General features: G+C 48.1%; 1 pseudogene; it reads left to right on the top strand.

Moving 5' to 3' along the window:
- The first annotated feature begins 5797 nt into the window (after positions 1–5797).
- LOC126492756 (orphan sodium- and chloride-dependent neurotransmitter transporter NTT5-like) lies at positions 5798–10778 on the top strand (annotated as a pseudogene).
- The last annotated feature ends 1356 nt before the right edge of the window (positions 10779–12134 follow it).

The following is a 12134-nucleotide window of genomic DNA, read 5'->3' as shown; positions in this document are numbered from 1 at the left end:
ATTCAGATCCGTCTTCTCTGGTTTTGGAATTTCTGTAACACTATTTTTATATCCCATTTATATTAAAATAGTAGTGACTGCTTCTAATGTATATATGTATACATCTCCTAGCCTTCTCTTCCCATCTCCTAGCCTTCTCTATTTCTATTTCTAGGTCCTCTGTATCTCTATCTCCTGACCTCCACTTTCTTTTTCCCTTCTCTCTACTGCCATCATTGAGTAAGCACTCTTGGTGGGTCTTAGCTCTGATTCAAAGCAATGATGTCAGCTAACCAGAAATGTAAATCATTGACACCGGAATCCAAAATGAATCTCTTCTACCTTAATGTGATTCTATCCAGGTTCTTCCATAAATACTGTGAGTTATTGATTCCTTCCACCTCTACACTAGTGCTTCTAAGAAAGTTAATGAGATTAGGACATACCTATATCAGTAGAATAATATTGGGACTATTGAATGTGGCACTGTGAGCCAACACCATGAAATCCGGCAACCAGTGACTTAGCTCAGCCCACATCGAGCCAGAGTTCCCTGGCACCCGGGGTCTTCTCTGGCCAGCGTGGGCCAGAGGGAAGTAAGGGCTCCCTGCGCGAGCTGCAGGTCACCGGGCTGTGGCGCCCTGGGTCTCGCGGCCACTTCCGCTGACGTCCACGGGTCGCGTGCCCAGGCGGGTAGGGACCATTACGCCCTGCTCAGACGCCAGCCTTCCCCTTGGGATCCGGGCCGCAGCCCTCGAGGCGCTCTTCCTGTCCGCCAAGGGGACCGACCCGACCAGACTGCTAAAGGGAAGCTGTCAGCGGGGCCGTCTCCGAAGACCCCCAAACGGACCCTGGATTGTGAGTAACCCTTAAAAAACACATTTTTAGGTTGGGCCGGACAGCACACTCCTTTAATCCCAATACTGCAGTTGCAGAGGCAGGAGGATTTCTGAGTTCGAGGCCTGCTTGATCTACATAGGGAGCTCTGGGATAGCTAAAGCTACTCAGTGAGACCCTATCTCAAAATAATTAGACTCAGCATTCGGGAGGCAGAGGCAGGCAGATTGCTGGGAGTTCGAGGCCAGCCTACTTTATATAGTCAAGTTCTGGGACAGTCAGAGGTACATAGAGAGACCGTGTCTCAAAATAATAAATAAATGCGCCATAGGAAATTACACGTGATAATAGAAGGAAATATGTAGAATTGATGAGAAACTCATATAGTACATATGAGATGTTAATACATAGTCTTGTGTATGATAATAATCACCTATAATATACTATAACAGAAGATTCCCTGTTCTCGGTGTTACAGAATAAAAAAGCTATGTGATATAAATTCTAAGTTTAGCTGCTTCCCCTTCCAAAAGCTAAAGGGAACAAATATTTAACATGAAGGATTTGGCAGTGGGGTCTTTTTGTTTTGTTTTGTACTCTTGAGACTAAGTCTCACTGCATAGCCCAAGTTGTCCTTGAACTCTTGAACCATCTGTCAGCCTCAGAAGTTCTGGTGTGCTGGGCATAAAATCATGCTAAAATCAGCTAAAATCGTGGTATCTTTTGAATGTTCACAGTATCTACAGCAGGCACAGATGCTCGCAGCAGACTGTAGCTTCAACTCCAGGAGATCTGACCTCCACAGGTACCTATACTCATGTGCACCCCTCCACACACACAATTAAAAAAAAATCAGACGGGGGGTACCTCACCCAGCAAGTAGCACTCTCTCTTCTCAAAACTTGCTGGATGGCTCCTGCTCTGTTCCCAAAGAGGATGTTGGCTGCACTCAGCCTACAGAAGAGGCCCAGAGGCACTTCCTAGCCAGAGAAAGACTGGAATCTGCTAACATCCCTAAGGCTCAGATGGAATAAAAGAGGAATGAGAACACAATTTGAGAACCACAGCTCCTCTGCCTCCTGTTCTGTGGGGACCCGAGGATGCACACAGTCCCAGCCATGTGTTCCTCACCACACTGTATACCCTCAAACCGTGACCAAAATAAATCCTTCATGTCAGGTGACAGTGAGAAGACTAACGGGAAAAGGCCCCTTCACACCGAACCCCTAGTCCTAACAGGGTCTCTGTTTGTAGGAACGGTGCCAAGAACTGGTATGAGGAATCCACATGCTCACAGGGACACAGACAGAGCACAAGGGAGAAAACCATTTCTGCAGTGTGCTGGAGTAGCCCAAACCGCCTAGCCAGGGGCCAGCTGCTTCCAGGCCTGGATGTTGTCCTTCCGTAGCCACTGTCCAATGATCATCTCCATGTACAAGACGGGGATCCTGACCATCAGCAGGATGAGGTACATCAGCAGAAAGCTGCCAGCAGAGGGGTGGGATCTTGCTCAGGCAGCTGGGAGCCCCTCAGCCCTCACACTTCTCCCTGGGGGGGTCTCGACACCCCTTCCTTAACCTCACAGCATAGGCTCTGGCTTCACCTCCTCCATTCTGGGTGGCACAGGTATGGGAAATGCCAAATGCTGTCAATTCCAATTGAGAAGGCCACCAAGATCAGGATATTCTCTATATTCTTCTCCTGGAACTGGTTTGGGATCTTGGTAATTCGGACCTCTCTGGTCCTGAAGCTTCAGGACATGGATATGGGGTCACTGTGCACACCAGAAAGCCCAGGGAGGTAGAGGTGATAACACAGATAGGACAAGTCTCTGCGCAGTGAGGTGGGTGTCAGGGATGGTGACCAGAGATTCCCATCAAAAGCTTGCTTGAGGTAGCTATGGCCTCTGCCATGGGACACTTACTGGGGACACTGGTGGGTGTACATGAACCTGTCATCTGAACAGTTGGAGGTCCTGAGGCTCAGCAGGAAGGAGGCCACTAGGATACTTACAAGCACTGAGATCCTTATCCTAATAATCAGGATGATATAGAGGATGACCCAGGTGGCAAAGAGGCACAGGGTGATGTTCAGGACCAGCATCTCAATCCCTTCTTCCACTTGGCTGGAGGCATCAAGGGTTGTGTGATACCAGAAATACTGGTAGGGCACTGTCCGAAGGCACTGGATCTCTGGGTGAGGACGGGGCAAAGATTCAGATACTTACAGGTCACCCCACATGCTGCCTCCAATAGCTCTTGCAACTAACCCATCTCCCTGTCCCTCTCCTTACTAGTCATACTGATGTTCCCATGGTCACGGGAATGCATTTTGCATTTTCCCAGGGTGGAGGGTAATCAAAGGACTGGCCCAGGTTCATGACGTTCCAGGAGATCAGAGCGCTGTTGTACAGGCTCACCAGCACACAAGCCTGAGGAGAACAAGGTGGGTCTGAGGGGCGACATGGAGGAGACAGGGCACCAGGAATTTGTGGGTCTGCCAGCCCCAACCTACCAGTATGCTGGAGTAGCCCAAACCGCCTAGCCAGGGGGCCAGCTGCTTCCAGGCCTGGATGTTGTCCTTCCATAGCCATTGTCCAATGATCATCTCCATGTACAACAGGGGGATCCCCACCAGCAGCAGCAGGATGAGGTACATCAGCAGAAAGCTGCCTTCAGAGGAGTGGGATCTTGCTCAGGCAGCTGGGAGCCCCTCAGCCCTCACACTTCTCCCTGGGGGGTCTCAACACCCCTTCCTTAACCTCACAGCATAGGCTCTGGCTTCACCTCCTCCATTCTGGGTGGCACAGGTATGGGAAATGCCACATGCTGCCAAATGGATATCATAAGGATGTAACGATTTCAGAATTTGGGTCTAAGGATATTTTGTTTTGGAGAGGGTCTTCTTTTGTTTTCACAGAGGACGAGACCCTGTGGATTGCTTCTATCCCAATATGATATGAGAGACCACGCCCTCCTGAAAGGTTGCTGTGAACACCCTCTAAAAATTACTTCACTCAACTGCCGACTAAGATGAACCTGCCACACAGGTTACACTATGAAAGACCTAAATAACAGTGCCCCTGTACAGCAGGAAGAAGTTTGGAGAGAAATAACTACGCCCATATTCCCAAATATTTTTTTATAAATGTTCTTTTACATTTAAAGGGCAAATATGATATACATATGAATAATTTGCTTTGGTATGTATTTTAAGGTCAATTTTGTTATATGTATATGTATTTCTAAACTTGATTAAGGTATTGTGATTGTGTAGTTCATTTAAAAATGTAATATATATAGGTTGTTAATGGATAAACAATAATCAAGCTTGTAGTCATGTTAGATTTTCTAGATATATAGAGATTTATTTCAGTTAGATAGGCATTCTTCATATCTTTCAAAGACTACATGGCATTTTAAATGTCTTAATAACTTAGGATTGTTCATGACAGTGAGACACCATCTGCTCCTGACAGCACCAATCTACTTCAAGAGGAAGATGGGCATTGAAGAGGCTCCTTATGGAGTTTGATAGCCATTTGGGCAAGAAACTGCTCTTGGACTGTTGCATAAACTGGACACAGAGAACCTGCAGAGAGAGGACTGCTGAACTTGCCTAAAGGTGAGATGGTCTTTCAGAGTTCCTGATTCATGAAAGAGTCTTCAAGACATTCTGCAGGACACAGCAGATAGTGACTGAACTGTCTTTGAAATTTCCTGCTTCATGGAAAAGTCTGCTGGATACTATGGGCCTGAAGATTGACGACTGATGCCCCAACGGTACAGAGGAACTTTGGGTGACTGTGCAGGCAGCGAGATGTCTCTGTCATTTCTAGAGTTTTGGAAGTTTCTTACTTCTTGTTTGCTTAGGTAATATATCCTTCTGGAGTCTTTGATGGAGTTGAAGAAAGGATAGTTATAGTTTTCCTTAGTTACGATAAAAGATAAAATAGATATAAATATTGTAACTGTAATCCTTGCTTGATAACTGTTTTGTTATATGTAATTTTACTATGTTAAAGTGAAAGCCTTTCTTTTTTGTTTAAACAGAAAAAAAGGGAAATGGTGGAGGATGGTCATATGCCTATCTGTTGCTTTTATTGGTTAATTAATAAAGAAACTGCTTGGCCTGATAGGTCAGAACATAGGTGGGTGGAGTAGACAGAATAGAATGCTGGGATGAAGGGAAGTGAGGTCAGATGCTATGGAGCCAGCCACCAGGTCAGACATGCTGAATCTTCCCTGGTAATCCACCACCTCATGGTGCTACACAGATTATTAGAAATGGATTAATCAAGATGTGAGAGTTAGCCAATAAGAGGCTGAAACTAATGGGCCAGGCAGTGTTTAAGAGAATATAATCTGTGTGTTGTTATTTTGGGGCATAAGCTAGCCAGGCGGCCGGGAGCTGGCTTGCAGCTCCTTCTACAACAAACAAAAGACACAGAAGCTCGAGGGCCCGAGTTTGGTCTCCAGCACCCATGTGTAAGATCAGACAGAAAGGGATCCTTGGAACCCAGAACTGGGGTGGTGGAGACAGGAGAATCCAGGGTCCTAGTCTAATCAGTGTGCTCCAGGGCAGTGAGACCTGTCTCAGAACAAGGTGGACAGCGAGAAGGAGTGGAATTAGCAGGATACACAGGTAAAAGGGCAGAACAGAAACATAAGAGACTGGATCCAGGAACATGATTCTGGGCAGTTTGGGAGTGTGGGTCACATTGGGGTGGGTGCTGAGATGCTCCTGTCATACATAACCCTTTGTGTGTGCAGCGGGTCTGCACAAGTCTGCGGAGGCCAGAGGTCAACCTTTGGTGTCTTTCCTTAGGCACTGTCCTCCTTGTTCATCTCCCACTGACTGGTTCACTCTCCAGCACCCCTCCCCAGCACCTCCCTCCTCCTCATAGAGTCCTGCCAACCTTCAACCTTACTAATGTTTTCTCTATCTTCCTTCTTCTGCTTCTTGTGACCTACCTGCCTAGATGCTGATTTTCTCCATATTCTTCCCCTATGTCCTCCTCTGCTGCTTCCTCATCCACAGTCTCTTCCTGCCAGGAGTGATGGCTAGCCTCAGGCACCTGGTAACCATAAAGGCGAGTCCCTCTACCTCACTTCCCAGGCCTCCCAGGTTCGTTGCTCTGTTAGCCTCACCTCACTTGGGAACCCTCTCCTCCACAGCTCTCTATCTTGCCATCGCTGGACACAAGGCGTCAGGCTGGAGGCTATGTGCTCTACTCCCTCGGCCTTGGCATGGGCACCATCATCACTTTCTCTTCCTACCAGACTAGAGGTGACAACTACATCAAGTTGGCCTCCTTTATGGCCAACCTGGTGATGACGTTGCTGAGCACGGCCATCATCTTTCTGGTGCTGGGCTTCTGGACCCAACCAGCGGGTTCAGCTGTGTTGAGAAGTGAGTGGCACAACGTGGCAATGCTAGCAGAAGCTTTTTCTCCTCAGCTCCCCTTCAGCACCACAGTCCTGTCGGTCAGACCCTTCCGTTGAACCCCACTTCACCTCATCCTCAGAGTAAACAACCACTGACTAACGGAAGAGGACAGTTCTAGAAATTGCAGATGAAGCCAAGGATCATTTTCAAGTTGCTTATTTAACCCGCAAGGCTGCTGTTACAGCTTGCCATGATGTCACAGCTGCCACGATGGCTGTTGGCATGGGCTGTGTTTGAGTTGCGAAGCACCAAGTGTTTGCGCTTTGCCCAGTCACTCTGCTTTTTTTTTCTAGGTGTAGCCAGATACTGGGGTGTATTTGTTTATTTTTGTTGTTGTTTTGTTTTGTTTTTGTTGTTTGAGACAAGATCTCACTGTCTATCCATGGCTGGCCTGTACTTCACTCTGTAGACCAAGCTGGCTTTACATTCGTAGAGATCCGCCTGTCTCTGCCTCCCAGTGCTGGGGTTAAAGGTGTGTGCCAGGACTAGAGAGATTGCTCAGTGGTTAAGAACACTGACAGCAGCCAGGCGGTGGTGGCACACTCTGGAGGCCCTGGCAGTTGTTTCTCTGAGTTCAAGGCCAGCCTGATCTACAGAGCGAGTTCCGGGACAGCCAGGGCTACACAAAGAAACCCTGTCTCAAGAAACCAAAACAAACAAGCAAACTTGCTGCTCTTCCATAGGACCCTGGGTTCAGTACTCAGCACCCACATGTTGACTTCCAACCATCTATATAGTTCCAGCCCGGGGATCCAACACCCTCTTCTTGCCTCTGAGGACATTGCCCACACAAGGTAGACAAACAGACACATACATGAAGACAAAACAACCATACACACAAGATAATAAAGGTATGTGCCATCACAATGGGCACAGAACTGGAATTTGTTTTGTATACACCAATTTTCTTATACACTTTGAATTATTTCTTTTATCTTTTGAGATATTGTCATGTAATTCCCCCTCCCTTCCTTCCGAGTCCTCCCACAAGCCTCTCCTTGCTCTTTTGTTTCATTGCTGTAGCATTCAGAGGCTTAACAGTTTTCCTTCTAGTTAGGATGTCAAGGGTTAGCAGCAATTTCTGTCTGTCTGTTTGCTTGGTGCCTATGTGCACCTGCAAGTCTGGGCATGCATGTGGAGGTCAGAACGCAATTTTGTGGAGTCTGCTTCTCTCTTGTGTGGTTCAGAGATCAGACTCCGAGTTTGAATGGCAAGTGATCTGTCCACAAAACTATCTCATGGGTCTAACTCTTTTGAGTTGTTTTGTTTTTTTGAGACAGGGTTTCTCTCTGAAGCCCTGGCTGTCCTGGAACTTACTCTATAGACCAGGGTGGCCTCGAACTCAAAGATCCACCTGCCTCTGCTTCCTGAGCGCTGGGATTAAAGGCATGCATTACCACCACCTGTTTTTTTTTTTAAAGTCAGGGTGTCATGTTGCCAAAGCTGGCCTTGATCTGTCTGTGTAGCTAAGGATGACCTTGAACTTCTGCCCCCCCCAGTCCTCTTGAATGCTGAGGTGACAGGCATGTGCCACCACACCCAGCTTGTACCTGAGAAGCTGAAGGTAAGGCTGCAGCGAGACCACACTGCACACGTGCTGCGATGACTGTCAGCTACAGACTCAGAGATTCCGGCCGAAACTGTGAGAGCCAGTGTGCAGGGAAGCTAGAGGAAGCCTTGTGCTTTGTTGGTGGGTGTGTAAATTCATGCCACTGCCTTTGGAGACAAGTACTTCTCACAATCAAATCACTTGCATGGGGATTCCATGGCCGCTGCTCACCCACTGACAGACATCTGAGTTCAGTGACCCAAATGATGACTGACCATTTTCTACCTGTAGGTAAACGTGGAAGTGCAATCTGAGACCCTAGCAACAAGATTTCATAAAAAAGTTAGCATAACCATCCAACTAATGGAATACTAGGCACTAATGAAAAGGACTTGACTAACGCTGTGTTTCGGGGCCTTCATGTCTTAGACACTGTCTTAGCTCCAGTTACTATTGCTATGAAGAGACACCATGACTACAGCAACTCTTGTAAAGAAAACATTTAACTGGGGTGGCTCACTTACACACACACATATCACATACAACCACACACACACACACACCACACACCACACCACACACATCACACACTCACCATACACATCACATATATCGCACCACACACAAAAACACACCACACACATCACATACATCACACACCACACACACATACATCACATACATCACACCACACACATCACATATATCACACACACACACTCACACGGAGCCCCCAACCATGGACTTCCAGAGCCATGATAGCGTACATCTGTAAGCAATTCTCCTCCTCCTTGGTTGGTGATGCTTGGAGATCCAGACCATTCTCTATCGTCTTCTTTTCTCTTCCGACACTAGCAGGAGTGTCAACAATCTGGTCAATCTGATAATCAAAGGTGTGCTGTCCCAGGCTGCCTGGCCTCCCCCAAGGCATCATTCATAAGCCTCCAGTAGAATACATGGACTGGATCAGTCAGCTCCCCAGTCAACTCCAGGCGGATGTGGTCCGTTTCTCCCCACCCTGCAGCATCCTGGTACAGAAGGAAAAGGTATGTTTGTCAAGGAGGCTGGTCTGGCGGCCTCCCCGCAGCCAAGAGTTCTGATCTTGGCTCCCCTCCACATCTATGTGCCACAGCTACATTGTAACTCATTTCAAGGGACCCAGAAAATGAATGTCACTCAGGACATTCAAGGAGAAACACTTTGAACACTTTAACCTCCTCGATTTCCACGCTGAGTGGCAGACATGACTAATGAAGTACTCTCCCAACCCCATCCATCCAGACCCTGCCCTGCCTTAGAGCTCTTCTCCCCACAGTTCATGGAGGGCCCTGGCCTGGCATACGTGGCCTTCTCTCAAGTCATCTCGCTGTTTCCTGGTTCCTCTTTCTGGGCCATCATGTTTTTCATTGCCCTTGTCATCATGGGTCTGGCCATACTGACAATGCTCCTGGAGAGTATTGTGCTTCCTCTGCAGAGAAACATCCCAACCTTCGAGAAGTATCCCAAGCTGATACCAGGTACAAAAGCCCTTACCTTGTAATCTTCCTCTCACTTACCTCACTTGAAGCATCCCGGGGTCACATGGACTCCCCAGCTCACAACACCCAGTGTACCCCATTCACTTCCACCCTTAGTGACTGTCTGCTTGGGAGGACTTCTGGGCAGCCTTGTCCTCTCCAGTTGTTCCAGCAGCTATGTGGTGTTCCTGTTTGATGACCACCTATGGTGGTGCTCCAGAACCTTTCTCTAGCTTTTGTCTATGGAATCAGGAGGTAATTTCCAGTCCCTGGCAGGGGAGGGCTTAGCTATCCAATCTATTCTAGGCCTTCAGGGGGCAGAGGCACTGCACAGGAGTCAAAGTCCTCAGAGAGTGGGCAGATCCTCCAGGAAGATGCATTCCTAAGTGCTCTGCAGGCCAAGGGCCGTGATGGTACAATCTGTGGACTGAACGATTCTCATGGGTAACAAAACATGGTCCAGAGCCAGGGAGGCCTGGTCCCCCACACTAAGCATCAGGAGTTTCCAAGAGTTGGAGATAGAAGGTTTACCTATGCCCAGGTATGCCCAGGCCTTACGTCCTGATGGCTGCCTCCTTCATCCAGGTTCAGGGCTGAGATGTTCTACCAGCTGGGCCGCCTGGTGTGGGCACCCTTCACCTTCTTGTGGACTTACGTGACCCTGCCAGCTCTGCTGGTGCTGCTCGCCATCTACTTCCTGAATCTCTACCACAGGAAAAATCTCTACTACATCTCCTGGAATGACAGTATGGTATGCCCTGGGGACCTGGCACCCCACCCTGTGGCTCTTACACTTAGGGACCTGGAGACCCCAAACCCCAAGCACATAGACTCAGCCCCCCATCCTGCATCTCCTACCTCCAGGACTTGGGGAACCCTGCTCCCAGAGTATTCAGACTGAGTCCTCACCTGTATCTCCTGCCCTGGGGACCTGGGGACACTGCACCCGGACTGAGCCCTTCCCCCTGTGGTCCACTGTCCCTGTCTCCAGAGCCAGGAAGTGAAGCAGCCTTACCAGAAGATAGTCCTGGGCTGGATCACCCTTCCTCAGCGTCCTGGCTCTGCTGCCCATCCCTGTGTATCCACTGCAGCACTGGTGGAACCAGGACGACCAGGTCATCTGTGAAGTCTTTAAAAAGCCTTCATCCTCCAAAAGGACAGAAATGCGATCCAACAAGGTCAGCCAGCTGCCTGCGTACGTGCTAAGAAGACTCACACTCAGAGGCCAGGACAAAGGTGGCCAGGTTCCACTCCCAAGAAAGAACCCCACAGATGACATCCCCCTTCAACCCCTAAACCTGTTGACAAAAAGTGACAGTGAAATTTTCTCCAGTTTCAGTCTTAGAGGTGACTCCACTGTCCCCAACAATCCTGAGGCACCAAAGCCCACTGTCATCCCAGCAGGTGACCTTGGCTGCCACAGCATTGGACAGAAAGGACAGGCATAAGGCTTCTGAAATGGCCATGTTATATGTTTTTAGTCTCTGATGATGCACATCAAGCCAGTACCACAGAAAGCAGAAGACAGGTATGTGGAAACCCAGAGGGAATATCTGTGAGAGCCCTCACTGGGCTTCAGCTGGACATTCCAACTCAGAAGCCCATCTTCCAGCAGTTTGGATGCTGTGCTAAAGGCAGGTTCAAGGCCCCCTGACTCTCTGAGATATGGACACAACTTTGGTGTGCCCAGCTCAGACACAGTGCTCCCTCTAGCCCTTTTGCCTGTCAGCTGTATGGCCTATCTCCCAGGGATGATGATCTCACATGCTGCCAAGATAGCATTTGTTGTCTGTTAATAAATGAGGTTGGTGAATTACATACCCACTGTGAGCACAGTGTTTTCTCTCTCACACACACACTTCACACATACCCGCTGTGGGCACAGTGTTCTCTCTCACGCACACACTTCACACATACCTGCTTTGGGCACAGTGTTCTCTCTCTCTCTCTCTCTCTCTCTCTCTCTCTCTCTCTCTCTCTCTTTCTCTCTCTCTCTCACACACACACACACTTCACACATACCCACTGTGGGCGCAGTGTTCTCTCTCTCTCTCTCTCTCTCTCTCTCTCTCTCTCTCTCTCTCTCACACACACACACACACACACACAAACACTTCACATATACCTGCTGATACCTGCTGTGGGCACAGTGTTCTCTCTCACACACACACTTCACACATACCTGCTGTGGGTACAGTGTTTTCTCACTCTCACAAACACTTGACACATACCTTTTGTGGTACAGTGTTCATTCTCTCACTCACACACTTGGCCTATGGAGGTAGATCCACTCCACCCTGAACAAGTTCAGGGAAGACAAACACGGTTTTGCTCCTTCTTTTGAAATATGAGCTTTGACTTAATGAGTGACTGCCTGCAGGATTCCTGGTCTAGGGTGTTTTCACTGCCCCAAACATCAAATACATTTCTCAAGAATTAATGGCTTGATGTCTCAAAGTATTGAAGCAAGTAACTTCTAGTTGTCCTTCATATCATTTTAAAGCAGTCGTTTGCCTTCTTCCCCTCTTTTATATTGAGGTATAAAAGTATATGGAAAATTCAATATGAGTAAATTTAGAACTCAGAAGTCAGAACAAGAAGTCAGCATTCATGATTCCCTGCATTGCCCTCCTGATACTATCCTCTGTCTCTGTGTTGTTTTCTTATCTCTGTTCCTCCTACCTAAATTTTTTAATCTTCAAGCCTTACCCTGGAACTTACAACCTGGCCACAGCTAGCATGGTGACAGAAGTCACAGCAAAAACGGTGGCTCCCAACACAGGGTGAACCACAAAGTGAAATAA

Source organism: Alexandromys fortis, unplaced genomic scaffold (genome assembly GCF_014885135.2).
Source record: "Alexandromys fortis isolate MF-2015 unplaced genomic scaffold, M_Fortis_MF-2015_v1.1 scaffold_270, whole genome shotgun sequence".
Taxonomy (NCBI): Eukaryota; Metazoa; Chordata; class Mammalia; order Rodentia; family Cricetidae; genus Alexandromys; species Alexandromys fortis.
Note: the sequence above shows the minus strand (reverse complement) of the source record. Positions and strands in the feature narration are given on the sequence as shown.